This window comes from Ischnura elegans, chromosome 10 (assembly GCF_921293095.1).
Source record: "Ischnura elegans chromosome 10, ioIscEleg1.1, whole genome shotgun sequence".
NCBI lineage: Eukaryota > Metazoa > Arthropoda > Insecta > Odonata > Coenagrionidae > Ischnura > Ischnura elegans.
Window position 1 is genome coordinate 80,871,285 of NC_060255.1, and position 23,060 is coordinate 80,894,344.

The 23,060-nt window shown below is 35.3% G+C and overlaps 1 long non-coding RNA gene across 1 annotated transcript; it reads left to right on the forward strand.

Annotated features, from left to right (window-relative positions):
* Positions 1-309: 309 nt before the first annotated feature.
* Positions 310-3,209, forward strand: LOC124166720. Its single transcript, XR_006866486.1, has 5 exons — positions 310-342; positions 1,578-1,810; positions 2,242-2,400; positions 2,512-2,608; positions 2,758-3,209. It is a non-coding gene; the product is annotated as an uncharacterized LOC124166720 (long non-coding RNA).
* Positions 3,210-23,060: the final 19,851 nt, after the last annotated feature.

The window sequence follows — 23,060 nt, forward strand, 5'->3', positions numbered from 1 at the left end:
AATAATCGCAATAATCGAAAGCAAATAATCGATTATTACGTACAATCGATTTCTTTGCCCATCTTTTGTTACCGTTATTTTGTGATGGCGAATTTAGCTGTGATGAAAATTATTGATTAGTAGCAAATATACGTTGAAGTATGCTGTGAAAGAAGAAAATAATCCGTGCTTCGTAGTGAATACTGACAAAAAGGGATTGAAAGAATACTGTTTCATGCACAATTGAATCAACGCCTGAATAAGTTTTTGAATTCCCGGAAACAGTGGCTTTTAGCATCACGAAGAGATTTAAGAAGTTGCCATTGTCAGCATCAACCCATCTCTGCTGTGCTGCATGTTAATGTAAGTAAATGGAACATTTTTTTTCCATTCGATACTTATGTATGATTAATGAACCGCCAATTACTATCCATTAATTATTTAAGATTACTCATTATTTTATTCTCAGGGTAATTACAATTTAGCATGGTCTTTACTTTCGCTGGCATAGTGAAAAGAATCCATTCAGACGGTTAAAGTTGAAATATCAGGGTTCTCGCAGTAGAATCCACTTTGTTAACAGTTCTTTATGACATTAGTCTCAACCTCAATTAACTCATTTATGAATGATTTATCTTGAAAATGAGTAACTATTTGGAATATGTCGAGGAATAATAGCAATTAATAAGCTGTTCTAAACATAGCCATCAGTTGAACTCTCTCCGATCGTTATAATTTAGGCATTGATTTGTGCTTTAGTACATTTTAACAGACAATACACTTGGCTTATTGTGTAGTTTTATGGGGAAACACAAGTGCTGCTGCTAGAGCATTCTCTATGCAAAAAAGAGCCTTGAAAGTTATGGCAAATGTGTCCATCAGGTCTCCTGGAAAGCCATTATTTCTAAAATATAATATAATGACACTACCAAGTATGTACATTTTTTACTGTGCATTATTTGTAAAAAAGAACCCTACCTTATTTTTACCAAACTCCTCGGTTCATGCCTATCTGACCCGTGGGAGTGAAAATATACATATTTTACAACAATTATGTGCCAAAAGAGGTCCACATCACTCTGCCTCGCTTATTTTTAACAAATTGCCTACGAGTATAAAACATATTTCAAATATTAATGTTTTTAAGACAGAATTTAAAAAATTTTTACAGCCTAAGGGTTATTATAATGTAAATGAATTCTTGTCTGATAGTGTATGACAACATGTATGTTTTGATGTTCTATGTCACATGTTCTATGTCTGTTCTATGTCTCCCTGACAATGTTCTATGTCACATGTTTGACCCATGGAACAATAAAGATATTTTTATTATTACATATTGCACTCAAGGGCATAAGTAACACGTTTCTAAGTTGTTTCTGTACAATAAGATTGCAATCCTTAAAATTTTTGTTATGTAATCAATTACTCGTGTTTGTTGATAGAAAAATTAGTGGTATATTAAAATCTATGGTTATCACCTGTTTGATAAGCATGTAGGCAGGATTTATGATGATTAAGTACCAAGTCTGCTAAGGAAGTATAATGTAAGCAAATCAATTGGTATTAGTGTATTTATAACAATTTTATATTTACAGGCTGCAGTAAATTAAAACAACATAATAGCCAGTGCCTCATGTGGATGGGAGGAATGGCACCTGGGTTTTCTCACTTGGAGAGGAAAGTAGGTGCTTTATTGGCTTGTGACCCAAAGCAAAAGGGTGCTGCTGTGGAGGAGATGAAATTCAGCCAATTGCCATTGACATCAGATGAGGATTTCATCAAACTCTGCCGTAGGATAAGTGAAGATCCCTCATTTGAGCCAAAGGTGGTAAGTGAATAATGATAATTTGTGTGCTGCCATCCTGATTCAAATAATGTATGATTTTTTAAATGAAAGAACAATTAAGTTTTTGTAAGAAAGTTTCATAAGAGTTTCATTTGTAAGAAAGTTTCAGAAGTATATCTTGAGCTCGCCAGACATTCGTAGGTGCTTGGAATTCCAACTGCTATAAAAATACTCAAGTACAACATAATTTTGAAGTGGGTATGGATTAATGTCCAATGAAATATTAAAAAATTATGGTATGATTGGATTTTTGTTATTTCATATGCACTTGTGCACACATACTACATGTGCATACTAACCATGACAACTGTGTTAATTTCATTGGTGAATTTTTCTTCTGGCTGAAAACATGATTTTTATTATTCTTGTATTAGCTGTTAACTCTTCATTGATTTGGTCTTTTTTATCTCTAGATGCAATGTTTGGTAGCAGTTGAATGAGCACTTCTACAAAATATGTTGCGTCGTCTTAGAATGACAATGTACCAGAGCTGTAAGCCCTTACAGGCAAACTTCAGAAGAATTCGGTTAAGAAATCATTTTATAGCACTCCAGTGTGTCCTGTTATTTTTTGTGAGTGCATCCAACAAGATATTCTAAGATTATTATAATAATTGATCATTGAAATGAACTTTTAACTTATTACATTAAGTGATATTAACAATGTTTTTTATAATTTTATAGGTGTATGCAGAAGGGTCGACCGTGATGCATCAGATGTGGAGCTGAAAGGGTGTCTGAGTAATTGGCTCAACCAGGCTAAAGTCGGGAAAATAAGATAGTAAGTAGTTGCTTCTCATTTCTCTGCCACACTAATTCGATCATCCCAGACATTTTCTTCATATTTTCCATTCCCTCTTACAATAGGTATACACTATAATGTTCCATGATATATCATTTCACATGGAGTAATTACTATTTTCTCTTCAGGGATTGGCAGGATAAACAGACTGAGGATCAGGCTGATGAAGACAATAATTTTGCTTAATAAGTTCATCAGTAACGATCTATAAGTATGTAACCATGTAAGTTCCATGCGCAACCTTGTACTCCCATAACTAAACAAGAATTCAAAAGAATGAAGTTTTAATTTTACATTCTCACAGCCAATCAGCATACTTGTGAATGTTTTGATGAAATTCGAGCAATATGTTTTTACCTTTTGAAGATTTCTGTATTTTAGTTATTACCATGTGTGGCCTAGGGGGTCATAAATTTTTTAAAGTGTTTCTGTCTTTGATGTTTCCTATTCAGTTTGTAAGTATTTCACTCACTTCATTAATAATGATTAACTATCGATGACTAGATATCTACTTTCGGTATGTCCACCGCTGCCTCAGCATGTACATAATTAATGAGAAAAATAAATTCTTCAGCATTTATTTGTTGCCCATTTTATTAAATAAATTTAGCTCCCAAATTCTGTGCATGTGAAATGACTAACAATTGATAGAGTGGAAAATTTTAAATTTTGTTGTTCTAAATTAATCATTATTTAGGAGAGCATTTTAAAAGCAGAAATTTTAAGTCAGTTTTTCCTCAGCAAGTGTCACTACAGAAATGGTAGGTGTGGAACTAGTTTTCCTAGTATGTAGCAATGTGACACTACACATTTTCAGCAGGTGTGATGTGACAAGTTTGATGCGACAAGTTTGCTACAAGTTTGATGCGACAAGTGTGCTGCATGTTTGAAAAAGCATAACAAGGCGGTTTGATTCAAGCTTGCAGGCTTGTCATGACAAGCTTTCTGCAAACTTACAACTATGTCGTGACAAGCTTGCAGCAAGTTTAGCATGCTATCTGGGATCAATGTTAACACACATAAAGAACTCAGAACAATATTTCAATTGCCAGCTCACTGAAGAGTCGATGAACTAATATTGTCCACCAACAAGAAGATAAAGGTATCACCAATTATCAACGGGAACACAAATTAAGAACTCAAAAGAGTAATCTAATTGCCAGCTCACTGAAGAGTCCATCAGCTAACATTGTTCATCACAGGAAGCTAAAGTTCTAAATACAAATGTATACAATTTTATACAGGATTTCCTGTATAAAACTGTACACAATTGTATACAAAATGTGTACATTGTATACAAATTTGGCTTCATACAATTGTATAGAGTGTATACAATTTACACATTTTCATACACTGTATACAATTGTATACATTTCATACAATTGTATACGTTTCATACATTTGTATACATTTCATACAATTGTATACATTTCATACAGTTGTATACATTTCATACAATTGTATACATTTCATACAATTGTATACATTTCATACAATTGTATACATTTCATACAATTGTATACATTTCATACAATTGTATACATTTCATACAATTGTATACAGTGTATGAAAATGTGTAAATTGTATACACTGTATACAATTGTATGAAGCCAAATTTGTATACAATGTACACATTTTGTATACAATTGTGTACAGGTTTATACAGGAAATCCTGTATGAAATTGTATACAATTGTATACAAAATTTTCACTGGGGCATCTTCTGACCTTATTCTGATGATTTGAGAATGTTCATCTTTTTTTACTAATATTTTTCCAAATTTGACCCAAACATACCTAAAACCTTTCTCTTTACTCTTTTCCTTAGTTTTCCACAGGAGATTTTTATAATAACCTGTGAGTGCTTCATTTATAAAAATTTTCCCACTAATTTTCCCTTCAGTAATATCTTTGTTATCCAACCCTTTTCTTTTATCTATCCATGCATCTTTAACCTTTTTATTTGTAAAGGAGATAACCAGCTTAGACTTTTTGTTTGGGGACTTATTATTTACGAAAAAGGCATCTCGAACATCATCATCTTTGTGATTATCTATTTTAATCGATTTCGCTATCTTATTAACTAATTCAATTGGAGAAGTATCTACATAATTTAAATCTATCCCAACTACTTCCACCTTATCCATCATTGCGTTTTGCTCCAGCTCATTCACTCTAATTTTTAAATCATCAATCACTTTATTTTTACAATTTAACTCATCTCTCAAATCAAAAATAATGTCTTTGAGTTCCTTGACCACCCTAATATTTTCACACAACTCATCATACCGTGCACTCATGAAATTAATGCTATGCGTGATTTCACACAAATTCTTATCAATATTGTCTAAGCGACCACTTACATCACTATTCCGACTGCCTGAAGATCTTCCTGATTCCATTCCACCTATGCTTACATCCATTACACGTTCCTTTTCAGCAATTTTCACAGCAGAAAAGGAGGCCTCCTGTGACTCGTCGTTGATGAAAACAGTTGAACGTCTGCAGTCACCGCATCTCCACTCAAGCTTCTTTTTCGCTGATTTGGCTCTCCAGGTGCTCTCAGATATTTTTGAGCATTTATAATGGAAGGATCCATTGCATCCATCACAACATACAAAAAGACCATCCTTTGGCAGAGGGTCATTGCATTTGGCACAAGACATGATGCTCTATTGTTGTTACTTGGATACGTAAACAAGAGTCGCTAATAACAGTCACTCCAATGAATTGCAAATAAAATTTTAAGTTTGCACAAATAAAATGTTCCAGCTCATTTAAGAAATCCACGAACAGACACACAGAATCTATCAGTAAAGATTCACCCGATAGCACAAATAAACCAAACTAGAGCACATATAACAAGGTCTAAAACCACAAAATCCGCAGAGGCTATGAAGACTTCCAGCACACGCATTTAAGACACAACAATCCGAGTAATCCTAGTAATTTTTTGACAAAGATGTGTAAAGTATCAAGAATTATCTAATAGTAACTTACCTTATCTTAAATGTTGTGCACTCACGTAAATTTCCTTTCACGAAAAAATATATAATCAAGTTTTAATTAAAAGTCATGTCCAGGTTTTCTTTTCAGCTTCAAATAGGTTCTGTAGTTAAAAAGAATGAATACTTTTTCTGAATTCACTGAGTTAGCTAGGGAGCGAATAATGCGAGTCGGGATTAGTGCAAGTACAAGGGTAAAAAATATTATTTTTGTGATTGCTAGAAAATCATTAGCACGAATAGGACTTGTTTCACATTTATTACACACTCTTTGGGAGATTTTCCCGATTTAGGTACCATGGGTGAGAGAGTGGGTTTGTTTACAATGACTAAGTGACCATTTTCACTGTGATCCTTTACCTACATGGCAACAAGAAGTAGAAGACAAGCAGAAGAAGATTTTTAATGCAAGTGAAGGGCGAGGTAAATCAACGTAGAGTATTTCTTCTTCACATTACAACGCAAGGCCCCATGTAGTTATCAGCTCATGAATCAGAATCCATGTAGAATACTTAAGGAATTTTTATTTCAAACCCTAAGGAGAAAATTTTAATTTCTTCTTACATGCATTAAAGGCAAGTACGAGAAACAATAGTATTTTTACAGTCGGCATAAGGCATAAAGAGATTTCTGAATACTTTTTAATTAAATAACAAAGAAGTGTGTAATATACAAAAATGATAATTTCTTCATGATCATGTACCACAAAGTTAAGTGTGATGAAAATCCTTTCAGAGTAAATAAACACCATCAAATGAGCTCAATCTAGCTGCTTATTAGTCAAAATCTAAGGTCAGCATTTCTTTCTACTTTCTTCTTTAATAGGTCACTACTCAGGTCAATCTTTCTACTTTAATATTACCATGGGAAATAGAAAAAAGTGTAAAAGAGGACTATTATCAATATATTTTAATGGGTTATTTATACTTATCCTTTTCGCGAATAATAACTGAATTGGAAATAAAATTTGATATGGAATTAACAACATTTGAGCACACGTTATCTTCGGAATCATACCAATCAGAAATCATGTAATATGGGATTTTTAATTTTTATTTTGGTCACATGCGCGGAGATCGAAAATGATTATTGTCAATATATACTATGAGGTGCGTGATATCACTTTATCATATATTTCAGAGAATTTTTTTAGTAAAAGCCTTTTACAAGAGTAGGCCGATAAAAAAGAAACCTAAGAGTGCCTTACAAAGGAGCTAGTGGTGTGTCTTAAAGAAGACTTTATAAGAATAGGCCCATTTCTTTTTATGGAGTTTGTTCAAGTGAATAGCAATTGCGCCGATAAATTATTCTAAAATGTACGACGCACTTGTGCAGAAATAACCTAAAATGAATTTTAATGAAGGTTGCCTTGCTTGAGTGATAACTTAAAGATTTATTTCATGCCGCTGACTTCATTTAATTCACGTCTTTGTTGACTGACTTACTTGATCTTTTGAAAGAGGTGATTGCCATTTTGTTCGGAAGCCCTCTTTGATCCCAATATTGACTTTCTTCTTCTTCAACGTAGGAATTTTTCCCTTATGGCTTCTCGCACGCGCTGGGTTTATAGCTTGAAGTGAATTCTTGATGGAAGGCTGATTCACATTCCAATCCGTGAATAATATGAAATTATTCATCTCGGCAGTCAATTGACAAATAGACGACTCACAATGCAATCCAGCGTCTCTGCGGAGGAATCTTGGAATTATATCTCAAAGTTTTAAGCCACAGATGTATTATGTTATCCAATCTTTGAAATCATTTAAAGCGTGATATACTACCAAAGACTTTGCTCCCGCTTCCACAACTACTTTGTTAGTGCATCACTCTTTAATGCTACCATTCATGGGACTGCTATCCCTAGGAATCCAAATATTGCTCATTAGCCAAACTCACACTGGCATTGTGCAGCCTTGGTCTTACTTTCATTAATTATAGCAATCGCCGTAGAAATATAGTTTATTTCAGTACCGCTGCTCGAAGTTTCAAATACGCTTCCAAATCACAACCTTTTCCATTTCAATTCTAATTGCGCGAGCGAAGAAAGTATTGTAAAGGCTTCTCAGAAATTGCAGACCCGATAGCATTACGCGCATATTTTTCAACTATTGTCATTCCCGTTATAATGTATTGCTCCCCCATTTGGACAATCTCAGCCCCATCCAATGTTTTGGCTCTTAAAAGTGTGACAAATTTTTTCACTAATATAGTTAAGTGCAGAGCCCCTCATCTTCGTAATATGTCCGCTGATTCTGTTTTGCACACTCTCTCTATATCTAATATTCTAAATTTAATCTTAAAATCTGATTTAAAACTAATACATAGCATTCTAAACTCTTCCATAGACTGTCCCGATCTCGTCTCCAATCTAAACTTTAAAGTTCCATGCAGACCCACTCGAACGCATTCGCTCCTCCATGTGCCCATTCCCAGATTGTCACTAACCAAACGTTCCATCCTCTCCCGCCTCTCTTCCCTCATAAATTCCCTTCCAGATCACATTGACCCGTTCTCCATTCCAAACCACTCCTTTACAAACCGCGCTCTTTCCTACCTTAATGTAAGCTATTAAGGTCAAAGAGCTTCTTACTTCAATGCATTGTTATTTATTTAAATTAATTATGTTTGATTGTGTTTGTGCTTTTATGTTTGTTATACTGTGCCACTATAAAATGGCAAACTATGCTGTATGTGGACAATTTGATAAATAAATAAATAAATAAATTAGCTGATGAATTAGAATCCATGGGGAATACTTGAGCAATTTTTATTTCAAACCCCAATCGGAAATATTTAACTTCTTCTTTCGTGCTTTAGAGGCAAGTTCGAGAAAAAAATAGTATTTTTAAGGTCAGCATAAGTTATTTTTGAGCTTTCTGTATACTTTTGAGATAAACGATATCGCAAAAATCCTTTTATAACTAGAAATCATAAACCATTTTAGATAATTAGAATGGTTATAAATAATATTTACATAATTTATCTAAATAAAGCTTATAATAATAAAATGACGCAATAAAATAGTAATCATTCATAATTATAATTAGAGTAAATCAAATCATAAAATGTACATTGTATATATGAAGTACACTGTTACATTTTAATGCTCTTAAATATTATAAAATCTCATATGTTGACTCCATTATATCTTAAAATTCATCCTTTCTCATTCATTCCTTCGATTGAAGCGCGAAAGGAGTAATGTCAGCGAAAGAATAAGAACTTGTTTACTGTACGTATTTTAATATTTTTCACGATAAAGTCATCAATTTCCATGATTACTTATTCATGTCCAATATAAAAATCAACAAATCCCTTTATTTTAAGTATTTAGCAAAAACATAGGAAAGGTAGCGAACATCTGAAAAAATCTTACGTTACGCTGAGATTCAAATATGAATATTCTGACCCCGAGTTGCCATTTTTGCCGAGTTGCCATTTCGCCAGTAAATGTAATCAATCCTGTTATTTTTACGATATAATTAACCATTAATGTTGAAAATATAGGCCTTCATTCCTAAAAATCTTGTTTTAATCGCGTTTACTTCAATTTCCATTATTACTCCTAATGAATTTCTTACGATTCATCAATCATACTTTTCAATCGCTTTCAAAGGTTGATCCTTTCATTTTTACGATACGATGAAAGGATTGCAATTATATGTTATATTAAGAGGTTGTCACGTGAAGGATAACGGGCAAGCGTTTTCCTGCGTGTTTTGCAAAAATAAAAAAGAACCATGGCCAATTTGTTCCGACTCTTATTTTCTTTCGGGAACAATTCAATATCTATCGCTTCACACCTGTAGCAAAAGTAATTGTCCCTTCGCGTCCGGATTGCGTCCCCGTTCTCAGCTCTCACGTAATCGATTTTGGATGAAGGCATTGGAACGGAGAGCGGTGAAAAGAGGAACAAGATTTATCTCGGACGACATGCCCGGCATCGGTGGCCCATTGTGGTCAAATGCGGGCCCATTGAGAGGGCCCCATTCGACCATGGCCGCCGCAATATACTCTCCATCACACGCGCTTTCTCTCGTGGAAGAAATGCCCGTCTTATTCGCCTTCCGCGAAATATCTCAATCGCGACACGTGTCTATTTATCACGTTCTTAAGCCTGTGCTGAAAAATAGCTTATTCTTTACTTTGCGCCATTGAACAATTCTATTTTATCCGCTATAAATCAAGCTATTCCTTTTAGAATATCACCCATTAAGCGCTATGATTGGATTTATAAGTATAACATTGTAATGTCATACCTTTGTTTTATTAAATCCTCTTTATTTTCTTCGAGTTAAAGTTGTCTTCTTTGCCCCCTTTACTTCTATTCACTCTCCCTTTACATTCCCCTCAATAATCCCCCTCTCCTTCCATTATCTCCCTAGCAACATTAAATATCAGCATTCATTAAGCATAAACGGTATTTAAATACCAAACGTAACAGCATCCATCATGTTGGAACACAAAATCGACACTCAACACGGCAGAGAGATTTCGTGGTAGGCACTTATACAGAAAATTCCCTCTAATCCAAGCGCCATATCAACAGCATATCATTAGAATTAATAACTAAATACTTAAGAAAAATTGTAATATTATAATAAAATGATTTCCTATCTAGACAATTTTTTTAATGGTAAAATTCATGGTGGAAAAGTTGTTACACTTCGAACGCTTTTCCTCCTTCTGAAATTGATAGAAATGACTTAAGCTGAATGTCAATACTCTCAATAAGTATATGCTCTAATTGGACTGGTAGTTTACTAACATAATTAAACTCCATTTAACATTATAATATTTTTCTTGTTTTATTAAAAATGTTTTGACTTGAATCTATTGTACAGTGGAGCAATTAGTTCAAAGTTCTGTGCATATCTAATTTGTAAATCCATGTATAAACTGATTTTATGTGTGTTTCCTAATTGTGAGGAAGCTCATTGTGGTACAATTACACTTACGTTTAAAATCACTGTCAAGGTGTACTTCCAACAACGCCCGGACTTTCTTGTGATAGGTGTTTGCAATGCAAACAATTTCAATCTCGTGTTTCGATTGTTTTAGTTATAACATCCTGAAATAAACATTTGCAATTTTCCACAGGTATTTATTTTAATATGGAAAAATTCCACCCCATCACGCTTAGGTCTTTGGATTTTATTAGCGATAGCATTGTTGAATCAATGCATCATTTCGTCGTTTTTGAGGTAAAATTAAGCATGGCTGCATGACTCCTTGATATCCGTTGTTACAACGTGCATTGTGCGGATAGAAGTATCAACTGATTCTTTAAAATTGATGTATCTGTGTTGTTTTTAAATGTAACTACGGCTAATTCTGGTGAAGAATGAACCACATAAGTAGAACCAAACTCTTCTGACGCGAAAAGACAAAGTAATAAGCGACCGAGCCTTTTCATCTGACAATAAGCTGACACTTTCATCTTACGATCGTCTGCCTGCGTATGGTTCGAAATCTCGCCGTATGGAAGCGATCACACGTCTGGCCGTCATGGTGCCGAATCGTTAAGACGCGGAGGAATGGGCTCGTTTACTCAGACCCAAAATGGCAATTTATTTCGGAAATATGGTAGAAGTAAGGTAAAAATAAGTTACAACGAAAATAAATCTTTCCGATTCGGCCGTTATATCGTATTCCTAAGCACTGCATGTAACAAGTGACTCTTTATGGTGTCTTGTGCACGGATACAAAGTTATTTATAGAAAGGGTGAAAACCTCACGCATGATTAAAATAAGGAAATGCGAAAGTTACCATTATAATGTGCCACTAGAGTTCTAATGAATACTCTCATTCTAGGAAAGCTTTCAATTTAATTTAATTTATATTGGGACACTTAAATTTTAGATGCATAACAGAATATGTATAATTGGAATGGTTTCAAATATAAGTTGCACGTATATGCATTGATTTTTTTTATTTTAAATGTTTTTGGTTTTTAATTTTTTCCAATTATTTTTTCTTTCTTTTGGTGGTAGGCATAACCGCATCGACAAACGTATAATTTATGAAATTCCCCATTAATTTTCTCGTTGGACTAACCATTTGGATTACACTTTAATTATTTTTTAAGTCTTTAGGGCAAAAAATATTCCCCATTTGACTATTATTATGAATGCGTCAGGTAAAGTCGTAACATATTTACTTTAAACATATTTTATAATATTTAATAGTAACAAAGCTTGAAACTTAGAATGGTGAATTAAAGAATAAAGGATATAAGAGCAAAACTTGTTTACTTATAATAAGAATAGTAATATAATGTTGTGCTGAATACTTATTTTATTCATGCTAAATATGTATATGACTTTTTTTAATCATTTAAATTAGTTGAAACATTTCAATTTTTTGCCCGCTCATTTTTTAATTAGAGATAATGTCTGTATAGCAATTCTGTTTGCTTGACACTCTCAATTTATTGCACGAGTGATGTCGTTTTAGTTAAACTAACCTGAAGTAATTTAATAACAGTTCATTACTCATGCAAATGGAAAATAAATTGTTTACTTTCCATTATCGAGGAGAAAGGTGACTAATGTTTCGTGACAGTCGCACTCTTAAAAGAACCGTTGAACTGATCATGGAATAATATGAATACCTACATGCACCGGCAAGCTTGCCCTAAAGACTTGAAAAATAATGAAAGTATATTCCAAATGGATAGACCAACGAGAAAATTCAAAGGGAATTTCATAAATTATACGTTTATCGATGCTGTTATGCCACCAAAAGAAAAAAAACAATTGGAAAAAAATTTGCATTAAAAGCCAAAACATTTAAAACAAAAAAATCAATGCATAAATGTGCAACTTCTATTTGTAACCAATGGTCTATTTAAAAAAAAAATGGACCATTTTTTGTCAAAACAAATTGTTCAAAGTTTCTTTTCCCCACATAAAAACATGCGCCAACACATGCGCCAATTTAAATTAAATACATATTTCTCTAAACTGACTGGTAAGAGTGAGTAAGGGACTCACCGGAAAGGCAAAATTGAATACGCCTTCGGCCTGGCCATGAGTCGTAATACTGCAGTAATACCAACAATACTAAAATCATATCTTTCCTCTACTTTTAACTTTCAACGATGAATTATTCATTATTAATCATGGGGCTCTTAGGCCCCTCGCGCACGCGCCAATTTTGGACGGCCGGTAAAATATCTCCCGTCCTCATTCCAAAAGTGAACAATGGGAAGGCATGGGAGCTTGCACACTGACCGACCACGCGCCGACACCGGCAAAAAGCCGGTTAGCAGCCGGTGCAGACACGGCAACTAAGGAAGTGATCGTTTGACCGGTTAAAATCCGGCGTATGTGCAAAGCAGCACTCCATCGGTAAAATATCGGCCCGTAAAATACCGTAACTTTCGGAGTCGCGCGCGTGTTTTTAATTTTCACCAGCTATGCTATCACAGCAGTTGAATAAATCATCAAGAGCAATTGTTTGGAGTGCATATGTTTTAATTTATAAGAAAGAGGAATTTTCCAGAGGTTTAGAATAACTGTCCCGGTGGGATTGAACCAAGTGCTGATATATACATGGGAAGAGTACTTTTAAAACGCTTTTGGGGGTGGAGGGGGAGCCTGATCCCCCCACTTCCATGGTAATTTGTCCGAAAAAAATACAAAACCTGTGCATTAAATTACTACGAAAACAAAAGCATAAAAAGTTTATATAAATTTTAGTCTTAGAGTAGTACTTAAAATGCTGTTTGCAGAGGCTAATTTAAACATATTTTCCAGGAGCATAGAGGCACTATGGAATACCCCCTGATTCACTAGGGGCTGTTCCATGGACCAAAAACCCCTGGCAGGATTGCTGGTTTACCTGGCTGGATTGCTGGTTACCCAACATTAAAGTTTAAACTTTGCTCATGCTGGTATACCATATGATATTTTAGTCCAGGTCCCTTTCCGAGAGCTTTTTCCAGTTCCCTTTCCTTTGTGGTCCAGGGTAAGAGGTATTTTATCGTGCCTTTAATCCAAAGGGGTTGCGTCTTCATTCTAATAAGCATTTTTTTTTGCTGCCAGTGGCATTGATTTCATTGTTCCCAATATCAGTGCAAATAATATTTCTTCATAAGAACAAAATGTTCAAGCAATAATGAATGCCCCCAAGTCATGTGATGTGGACACCCAAAGAGTGTATTTAGGCTTTGTGAATTATTACGACAGATTATTTCCTAATAAGGTGGCTAGATTACATCTTCCCTTTGACCTCTTTCAGCAAGGTATTGATTGGAAGTAGACTATGGCTCATGAGGATGCAATTAACTACGTGAAATAGGTGGTGAAAGACGATGTGTTAGTTCATTTCAACCCAACTTTACGTGTGTTTCCTGCATGTGATCCATCCCCTCATGGGGTTGGTGCAGTGCTCTTTCATGCATTGCCAGATGCTTCAGAGCATCCACATACTTTTGATTTGCATATTCCAAAATGGAAAGGAATTATTCCCATGCTGACAAAGAAGCCCTACATGTTATCTTTGGGGTGGAAAATGATACATGGATCTCTGGGGACAGTCTATTATTGTTTTCACAGACTGTAAACCATTAGTGAGCACTTTAAATTGTCACTGGAAGCAACTTCCTGATGCATTGTCAAATCAAGCTCTTTTTAAGTGTCTCTACCTTGCAAATTTTGACTATAATATTCAAAATAAAAAAGGATCTGATCAATGCAATGCTGATTTTTTTAGAAAATTACTGTTGATGCTGACATTGACGACTCTTTCCCCGTACCAGTGGAAGTCCTTCCATGGGAAGAAGCTCTTTCTTTGTCGTTATTGATCTCTGCCTCCATTAAAGAACATACAAAGAGGGAGTCTAACCTCTCCCCAGTCCTCCAGTGTGTGCTACAAGGTCCTCTGCAGGTCCTGAAGTGCAGAAGTTCCTGAAAGGGCCCAGGGATTCACTGTCAGTCATAGGTGGATGTGTTCAACGTGGTTGCAGGGTTTTTATACCTGACCACTTGCGGCATCATGTCCTCCAGCTCCTCCAAAAGGCACAACAATGAATTGTGCAAACTTAGATGATCGCTCAGAGCTATGCATGATGGCCAAGTATCAATCAGGATTAGGGCAGATTCAGCATCAAATTTGGGTGGTCATGATCTAGGCCTGGGGAGTATGGAATACCCCTCCAGAAGAGAGGGGCATTCTTGCATGTAAATTTTTTTAATACCAATTTTTTATGTATTTTGTCCCCTAAAATTACATTTCTATTCTTAACAATAGATGAAATTGAACAATTTTGGATATTTAAGAAGTTAAGCAATTGAGAATGAATAAACATTCAACCTGAAGTTTAAAATCCCTCCCAAATCCCCCACTGATCAGGATATTGAATCAATCGTTAAGCATGTGAAAATTGTGCTATTTTGCTTGTAATGGGAAATACTTTGTAAAAACTCTTTTGCTTGTCCTTCTGATGCTAAGGCACAGAATATTCCAAGGATTATCCCAACTAAACCAAGCACTCCATTGCATTTTGCTGGCCCCTTTCATAGTCACAAACTGTTAATTCTGGTTGATGCAACATTAAAATGGGTAGAAGCAGCTTTTACTGAGGGGTCATTATCTTCCAAAACCTGCATTGTTCTATTACATAGATGGCTTGAAGCCCATAGTTTTCCCTATTCTGTCATAAGTGATAATGGGCCAGCCTTTCATCCACAAGAGTTTCAATACTTTTTGCATAAGAATGGAATTTAATGTAATTTCACTTCACCTCATCACCCTGCTTCTATTGGACAAGCAAAATGCACAACACAAACATTTAAGAAAGATTTCCCATATGGAATGGTTAGCTTAGCTTCCTAACATTCTTCTGATGTTAAAGACATCAGCTAATGCTGCCACAGCACTGCCTCCCAGTGAAATTTTAATGGGAAGGAGGCTTACTCGATTGTTTGCTTGATAATAATAAAATAATAATAATATCTTTTGGAAATAATAATAATAAAATCTTTTGGAAACCAGGATTAGTTGTGGGTATTGAAGGCCCTACGGTTTTTAAGGTCGACCTGGGTGATGGGAATTCCCAATGCCTCCCGATATTAATATTGGGAGGCATCATCTCAGCCAACTGAGGAGGAGGTATCCTAATACAAGTTTACCGTTGCCTTGACAGGTGCAATGTGATCAGGAGAGAGAGCAGAAATAAGCTGAGTAACCACATTAAAATTGAAGTCTTTCTCTGTACGTAATTGACCAGCCACTTCTGAGCCTGGACCATCCAAAACCTCAAACGCAGCTACAATTGATGGAGACACAGTCGAATCTGACCCTGGCAGGGAAGAAGCCAGTGGTGGATTTAGAGAGGGATTTACAGAGATGGTGACCCCCCCCCCCAAATCTTTTCAATTTTTTTTATTTCTTCAATTAATAATTTTTATTCTCTCAAACGTCTAAAATTGTTCAATTTCATCTGCTGTTAAGAATAAAAATTAAAGTTAGGCTCCAAAATACGTAAATAAATGGGTTCTACAAGAAACTTTACACAGGAGATACTCACAGGGGATACTCACTTATTTCCCAGGGGATACTTACTTACTTTCCATACTCCCCTGACCTAGGTCATGACTCCCTCAAATTTCAAGAGTCCAGAGGGACAAATTCATACTGCACCTATTTTTTCTTCTATTTCAAAAAATCTGAAACATTAACATGTCATAATTAGATATCACATTTCAGAAAACCAAAAGGAATACAAAATAAATTTTAGAAACACATAAGCTTACCCATGAAAGCCAAAAAATAAACGAAAAACACCACAAGTAGAATAAATCTTCAACATGGTTTGCTTTGAGTTTTTCCTAGTGAAGTCTTAGTTCTACCTTACCTCACTTGGAGTTAACACATATTACTGTTGGCAGATATGAATGTGCCAAAAACATCACAATGGGCAATAGTTGAATAACTTACTAAACTACTGAGGCAAAATGATTCTGGAGGTATGTGCCCCATTCAGCACACCTAACTTAAAAGGTTTAATCATAAGCAAATTCCTCAAGGTCAGCTCTCACGCAATTAAAGATTTTTTAAAATCGATTTTAGTCCAAAAAAATTGAATACAATCTCCATGTTGGTGTCAACATTTAGAGCCATCCACTAGGTGGCAATATGTGAAGTGGCAGATATTTATATGGTTAAAAAGAGGATTCAATTAAGTTGAAGGCCGTTTTGAGGTTAAGATTATGTCAGATTTTATTCAGGTGCAAACACCATTAACTTTTTTCACACGTTAAACATGATTAAGTTGTTCCTTAGGAAGACATGAACTTATCGCAACCATTTCTTTTGCTGAAAATTCTTCTTAAATATTATTATTACCACTCATGAATTTAATCATAAAAAAATAGAATAAGTAATGAAAATAAAGGTTCAAATCCATCTTGAACCCCTTAGGCACACCAAAAAAGTATTCCAAATGCAAGGTGACTGGCTAGGCATCATTAAGAACTTGCTTTGATGTCAGTTTTACTATTTGTGGCCAAACCTGAGTGTTCTTCTGATGAACATTCATGCAATAATTTTTATTAAGATTATCATTTTGGGATATATCAATCAACTCAGACATGTATTTATAGGCATAAAATCTTGTAAATATTTTTATTCAGTAAAATCAAGTGAATTAAATTTTTTGTGCACCAAGACATAAAAGAATTTATGACTCACTGCATCCATGATACAAACACAATTATTCATCAATTGTGAATACCTTTGTTTCACATCGAAACAATAAAAGGTATTGTACCTTGCTTCAAAATTGAATTTGCTAAGAAATTGTGCCAAAAAATGAATAAAAGGTCAATAAGTTTATCACCAATTTTTGCACCACCAACTCAACGCAAACTATTTACATACATCAAAATAAAAATTTCAATCAGCGAATTCCAATGTAATTAACAACTGATTATTTTTCCTCACACAATGGATGAACAACAAAACAACTGTAAAAATCACAGCATTTTTAACTATCACACAACCTCGGACTTTCTTTGACGAGGGGGATGACACAAATAACATTAGTGTCCATTTTTTATTAAGAGATCCAATTATAGATAAGATTAGTAAGAGATCATGTGTGATAGGTATCAGGGAGCATCTCCTTAAGGCCGTATCACACTAGCGACTGCGGCCGGCGCTGCGGCTGCGACTGGCCCGTCGACCAATCAGAGTGAGGATGTCGACGCTGCAACTGCGATTGCAAAGAATAGCCGACCGGCTGTTCTTCTGAGTCGCAGTCGCAGCCAATCAGAGAGCTCTATTTCAATCTCGCGTGCTTGCGGCAGACGTGTTTGTTTTGGTTACCGTAGCGAGGGAAGTTCAAGAAGGTTGTGAGATAACGGTGAGATAATTTCGGATTTTTGAGTGAATATGGAAGCCCAGCATATTAGATATTGGACCCGAGTTCACAGGTGAGTAATAATGAAGTACGTTTTAACATATTTTAGGAACAATTTCAACAATTGCTGCTCTCTATCAATTCTTTGGGCTTTCGTAAACAAACAAGCCACAAGCAGAAACGTTCATACGTGCGCATGTGCGACTATGGCATCGGCCACAATGTGTGATGGGGTGCAGTCGCAGCCGCAGCCGAAATCATGGTCGCAGCGGCGGTCGCAGTTGCTAGTGCGATACGGCCTTTAGAGTCTTGAGGTTCGGCAAGTTCTGACTCTTTTTGCTCAATCAGAAGAGGCACACCACCTGTCATGACCTCTGATGCTCATCTGCTGATGCTCTTTATCCCTGAAATCACAGTCTTTTCAGGACTGTTCAGTTAGTTTGGCCACCATTGAGGAGGGTCGTCATTTATAGAAAAGGCACTTTTGGAAAATAGCAAAGTTAGCCAAAAGCTTACATACTGGCTGGTACATTTTCATCCTATATCGCAGATGGGGTATACCTATCTGTTGACTTGAACGTCTCCCATCTATCATGAAAAGAGATGGCTCTCATAGCTGATTTAATGACTTCCATACTCAATTTTGTGCGATGAATACAATGGGGAAGACCTGACATCTGAGGAAAAAATTATTACATATATTGGTGATTCACAGCATCAGTGACAGACTGCAGATGTTAAAGAGATAACAATTAAATATGTACTAATTCGACCAAAAAAAATTGAAGAGAAAATTTCAGCCTAAAATTTCAATCAAAATTTAAAAAATCTATAGATGTGTAGGGTGAGGCTGTTTTCCTAACAATTTCTTAGCTGGTACCTTTCCTTTATCTCAGAAATAAATTTGTATAACTCCCATGAATAAGCCCACACGGAAAATAGATATCTATATATATCTATATATTGTCTATTTTCATCTATGAATAGATGTACATATATCTAATAGATGTCTATTGGATATCTATTAGATGTGCAGGCGACAAGGGGCGATTTTGGATACATCTCCGAAAGTGTGTTTTAAAACGCGATTCATGAGCAATGGAAGCGATATAACATTTGATTTAGGGACAATTTTTTCAGTTCCTTACTGGGACGGATGGCGGCAAAATTTTGCGACGCGTAGAACGATGCGTGGCGACTATGCCAACTGTATCTATATATTGTCTATTTTCATCTATGAATAGATGTATGATTCCATTGAATGGGCCTTAGTTTGGCTGTAATTAACTAATTTCCGAGTGGTATTTTTAACAATCGTTATATAATTTCAAAAAAGCTCTAATTCTACAACAGGATCAGTTGGTATAGTGGTGAGCGCATTTGGCTATTGAATGAGGAACACAAGTTCAATGCCATGTCGCGGTATTTTTTTGTAGTTTTCATTTTGATCATACGGCGACAATTTTTTCACTAATGTTAATTGCATCAAGCATAGGCATGAGAAATTTTTTTATAGATATAGATAAGTATAAAACAGATAATTAAATATCTAATAGACATCTACAGTAGACCTCTGATAGACATCTGCAGTAGATGTCTAATAGACATCTACCGTAGATATCTATTAGAACTGCTGCTATTTTGACAATAATATATCTAATAGATATCTATCATAGATGTCTATTAGATAACTATTTATCTATCTGTAGATATCTAATATACAGTAGACTCCCGATTATCCGGGCTAATGATGGGGAGGGACGGCACAAATAATCGGAAAACACGGATAACCCAAACATCAAATCCAATGTCTTGTAATGATCATAATTTACGTAAAACAAACAATATATTATTATTTATGCCATAATTCTGCTTTATTAGCGTGCTTCCCGGACTCAATGAGAGCTTTCTTCGCCAGTTCGCGATCTTTTTAGCGGCAATAACATGGTTGTACTCGTATTATTAATGCTCCATGTAAGGCCTGGTTTCGAAAACCACACTATCGTAGCTGTGTGATCGCGGATACAGAAAAGTGATTTGCACAAACGCTTCAAAACAACTGCTCGACGTCGGAAACTACATCGTCAGGCACCACGCCACACAGTCGCGTCTCGCACAAGTTGCCCGGGTTGCAACTGCTGCCGGACGTGTATCCGTGATCACGGAGTGCGTTCGCGCACTGCTAGGCTTGGAAAACACAAACTCGGTGATCCCTTGAATGCAGCTAGCGCGCGATCGCTTCCGTTTTACGAACAGGATTCTGACGGAAATGATAAGCCTGGTGTATCCTAGCATTAATGCAGTAATTCCGATAATTTTGGGTCCAATTTTATTTTTTTATAAGATCGCGGGAAAAATTGAGCGAGAGTTAAAATCATGCACGGATAATCCGCAACCCGGATAAACCGCAGCCGGATAATCGGGAGTCTGCTGTATGTTTATTTTCTGTGTGGGAGGTATGCAGCAGCTAAAACAGCCTCTTTCCCAAAAGGCTTGAATGATGAGTCAAATAACATCTACATTCTTTTATCTAAACGGGTGTACTTCAGTGGCGTAGCCATGGGGGAGGTCCAGGGGGTCCGGACCTTCTCAAAATATAAAGACACAATTATTTTCCTTCATAAAAGAAAACGAAAAATTGAAAAATCATGACTTTAAAAAATATTTCTTCAACAAATGAAGTTTTTTGATTATTAAAAGTGTTAAAATTAGTTTAAAAACCATTACTTTGTACCCTGTTTTTCAAACATTTTCCCCCGTGGTTTGACCCTCCCCTTCAAACGAAATTCCTGGCTACGCCACTGGATTACTTTATCCTAGGATAGTTTTCTTCAACACATTCCGGGCTCACTGTTTTTTCAGAGATGCTCGGTGACTGACATTTTGGCAAAAACTTCTATTTTTTATTATTATTTAACGAAGTGATTATGTAATTTGTGATGCTGGGTACATGTTTGCACTCTTTTTTCCAAAAATAACCATTTGTTAAAAAATATGAAATTAAAATTTTTTAAGTAGGTATCCTGTCAAACTTGTATTACTTTCCCGCAACACATGTAAATGTTTCCAATATTTCTTCGCTCTTTGTATGTACTGCAGTGAAAACCCGTTCAGACCAAATCATTTTCTGGTAAACTCTAACGAAAGTAGTAACGTAGCTAATTATTTTTTAAATCTGGAAATGATGTATTAAAATACAATTTTAAATGTTTTATTGCAATAAAGTATATATTACAAGTAATACCAATATTTCCTGCAGACGAGTTGTTCCTTATCTTGGAAAATGCAAGTGAGCGATATGATATACTCTTGAAATGATTTTATGATGACATATAAAAGGAAAATTTGTATACACAAAAAATTATCTTAATAAAACATATTGTTTCACAAATCAGAAATTGACAAGCGTATGAAGAGCATATTTTCATTTACTAATTACTATACATCAATTAATATCATTTTTTCAAATAAACAAATTTATATAGAAAATATAAACAATGTGCATTTTTAAAAAAAACAATTTTTCCAGCTGTGTAAATAATTTTCAGCATAACATTTTCTTATGATACCTGGAAAAACTCAAGACACAATCAAGGCTCAGCCAGGCAGGCGTGGTATTAATATGAGGTGTGCTGGTGGACATTCTTCTTGAAGCACTACATACATCCCTTCTGTTTTCGTCTTTTCTGTCTTTCGATTTTGTCATATAATCAGGGAAATGTCCTGATGAGCCGTTGGCCTTGGGTGAGGCGGGTTAGGATGACTGACTCTTCAAAGGAGTTGAAGGTATAGATATTGTTATAATAGATCCTACAATTTCAATTTGAAAGTCGATGAGAGGATTTTCAAAAATTTTCTGTGAATAAAAAATAACCATTCAGTAACACTAAGTCCAGTAGGTGGATTCCCAATTTTTTGTACCATTTGATGGATTTCCTTTCAATGGGAAAGTAAGATGTCATTTGATCCCAATGATCGATGCCACTGATGTAATTGTTGTATTCAACCACCGCCTGTGGCTTTCTTGGAGTGCATCCTCATCTTTTTGTAGATTCAATCATTTTTTGTCCTGAATTCAGTGGTGTCCAGTCACACAAGTTTTCCATTTAGATGGAATCTTGAACGGGCTACACTGTTATAAAAGTTGTCCATATAAAAGTACATATAAATTGCAATCAAAATGATTCTCCATCAACTTTTTACTATCTTCTCCAAATGCTCTTTTCCAGACACTTCTTAGTTTAAAGATGTTACGTAATCGAGGACCTGCAGTGCCAAACCCTTGGCTTCCATCAACTTATACAACTTTATTGCGTAACTTCAGCGCTTTTCCCTCATATATTCACTATATCCCACCCTAGCTCTCCATAGAACCATAGACTCTACCAAATTCAAGTGATCCAAAATGGTACATACCACTAAATAAATCCCGATATGGTTCCATAGCCAAATTGTACCATTCTGGAAGCTGTCAAGTTGGTTTGTGATGAAGTGTGAGAGAGGTAGCCAGAGTAAAAAATTATTCAAAATCTTCATTATCAAGACATGCAATGAACGCTTCTTCTTGCTTCTAAGGGTCAGTGAGATTTTTCAAGTAATCTGATATGTGTAATGGTTTTTCCTCTTTTGTACCACATAGGAAAAGGTTGTAATAATGACTATGATGACAGATATAATGTAAAATTCATGTGTAAAAGGGCAGCCAATTTAGCAGTTTTTCTTCCCTCAACAAGAATACAGAAATTTCATAGAGAAAAAATATATTTTTCTGAAACTGAAGGCACCTTAATCCATTTCGAAGGCACCTTACGTCAGCCCTCCATTAATTGACATCCTCCAGGTGCAATGATAGACTCTTTACAGAATTGTATACGTATAAATATATCTCCTGGATATAGACAGTTACTTATACCACTTATTTTATAAGAGCGCGACCCGGGTTTCAATGAGTAATCATCATCATCAGGCGCTAATTATAATATAATTATTAATTATAATATTATTATTATTATAATTAGCGCCTGATGATGATGATTACTCATTGAAACCTGGGTCGCGC